This window comes from Rhinolophus sinicus, chromosome 2 (assembly GCF_057876585.1).
Source record: "Rhinolophus sinicus isolate RSI-liver-muscle chromosome 2, RSI-T2T, whole genome shotgun sequence".
NCBI classification, from domain to species: Eukaryota; Metazoa; Chordata; class Mammalia; order Chiroptera; family Rhinolophidae; genus Rhinolophus; species Rhinolophus sinicus.
Window position 1 is genome coordinate 18,359,346 of NC_142502.1, and position 2,565 is coordinate 18,361,910.

Below are 2,565 nucleotides of genomic sequence, written 5' to 3' on the forward strand. Positions count from 1 at the left end.
TGGGGATGTAAAGTACAGCACAGAGAACACAGTCAATGATGTTGTAACAACTACGTATAGTGCCTGGTGGGTACTAGACTAGTCAGGGGGATCACTGCATAAATTACATAAATGTCTAACCACTGTGCTGTACACCTGAAACTAACACAAATTAACATCGAATGCCAACTGTAACTGAAAAAAAAATATTTAAAAAAATAAAGATGGGCCGAAGTGGCGGTCACTGAGGCGGCCACATGAAGACTGCGGGCACGGTCGGGCCACAGAAGGAGCTCTCCATTCATTTCCTTCTCGGGAACTGCCAGCTGGTGGAGGAGGAAGTTAACATCCCCCTCTGGCGGGTTCTGGTCACTGGTGCCCCTGGGCTTCTTGGCAGAGCTATGTACAAAGAATTTCAGCAGAATAATTGGCTGAATGCCTTTGGCTGTGGTTTTAGAAGAGCAAGACCAAAGTTTGAACAGGTTAATCTATTGGAGTCTGATGCAGTTCATCACATCATTTATGATTTTCATCGCCATGCCACAGTACATTGTGCAGCAGAGAGAAGACCAGATGTTGTGGAAAGTCATCCAGATGCTGCGGCTCAACTTAATGTGGACGCTTCTGGGAATTTAGCAAAGGAAGCAGCTGCACTTGGAGACTTTCTAATCTATCTTAGCTCAGATTCTGTATTTGATGGAACAAATCCTCCTTATAGAGAGGAAGACATACGAAGTCCCCTAAATCTGTATGGCAAAACAAAATTAGAAGGAGAAAAAGTTGTCCTGGAGAACAATTTAGGAGCTGCTGTTTTGAGAATTCTGTTCTGTATGGAGAGGTCACAAAGTTCGAAGAAAGTGCCATGACTGTTATGTTTGATAAAGTGAAGTTCAGCAACAAGTTGGTGAACATGGACCCCTGGCAGCAGAGTCCCTACACAGGTGAAGGACATAGCCACCGTATGTTATCCGTTAGCAGAGAAGAGAATGCTGGATCCATCAATTAAAGGAACTTTTTGTTGGTCTGGCAATGAACAGATGACCAAGTATGAAATGGTACGTGCAATTGCAGATGACTTCAACCTCCCCAGCAATCACTTAAAACTTATAACTGACAGTCCTGTCTTAGGAGCACAACGTCCAAGAAATGCTCAGCTTGACTGCTCCAAATGAGAGACCTTGGGCATTGACCAGTAAACACCATTTTAAATTGGAAGCAAAGCATCACTCTGGCCCTTTCCTCGTTGATAAGAGATGGAGACAAACGGTCTTTCATTAGTCTATGTGTTGTCTTTTTGTAATGATAAATATAGTATGTGGCACTTTATAAAGAAAAAAGGACATAGTTTTGTATGCGTGCTCTTTAATTGTGACTCATGATCTTTCAGGTAAATGATGCCGTTGAACTAGTGAAATTGTGTAAAAAACTACAGGCAACAATACCTTGTTTGAAGTAATGTTTCTTTTCATCATTTTGTTTGTTCTGGCTCTGAGTATAGTAGATGATTATTCTTAAATATCTGAGAATCAGGATGAAGCATCTGCTGTAGACTTATATTTTGGGGGTAGGGGGATGAAATGCATTATCCATTCCTATAACCTCTACATTTTCAGGACTTCTGCAACTGTTGACCCTGTTTTAAAGTGTGTTAAATAGTATGAAAACCATTGGTGTTCATGATTTGCTTTGCTTGAGTACAGATCAAAATGTTTCAAGAAAGAAACTTTATTTTTGCAACTTAAGTACAGTTTTTATGCTTGAGATATTTCAACATGTTATGTATATTGGAGCTCCTGCAGCTTGATGCCTCCTGCTTTCGTAGCAGCGAACATTTGAGAGAGAGCACGCGTGTATTTTTTAAATAGATATAAAAGTGTTCTTTTCATTCCATATTACGAAGTGATATTTCATATGTGTGATTAATAATAATGGGCCTTATATTTTGACCATTCATGAATAATAATAAATATATGCTGCTGGCATGGTAAAAAAAATTTTTTTAAATAAAAAATAAATTAAAAACAACAATGGATGTGATATCTCAATTTTTTTATTGGAATGTAATTTATATATAGTAAAATGCACTTAATCTTAAGTGTTCAGTTCAGTGACTTTTGGCAATTGCATGTACCTCTGTAACTAGCAAACCAAAACGAGATACAAAATGTTGCAATCACTCCAGGAATTTACATCATTCCATTTTTCAATTACATCTCAATAGAGCCATCTACTTTTTGACTCCATCTCTATAAATTAGTGTTTTAGACATTATATAATAGGAATTATCTAGTATGTATTCTTTTGTGTTCTCCTTTTTCTGTTCCAATGTTTTTGAAAATCACCCGTACTGTGGTATCAGTAGTTCATTCCTTTACCTTGTTGAATAGTGTTGTACTTTATGAATGCACCATAATTTGCTTACCCCATCTCTTGTTTTTGGCTATTGTGAATAAAGCTGCTGTGAACACTGGTACACAAATCTTTACATGAACATAGTTTTTGTTTCTCTTGGGTCAGCATCTGGGAGTAAACTGGTTGGGTCATGGGCTAGATGTAAGTTTTAATTTTTAAGAACTGCCCAATAAT

The 2,565-nt window shown here is 37.9% G+C and overlaps 1 pseudogene; it reads left to right on the forward strand.

Moving 5' to 3' along the window:
• Positions 1-236: 236 nt before the first annotated feature.
• LOC109454101 (methionine adenosyltransferase 2 subunit beta pseudogene) lies at positions 237-1,257 on the forward strand (annotated as a pseudogene).
• The last annotated feature ends 1,308 nt before the right edge of the window (positions 1,258-2,565 follow it).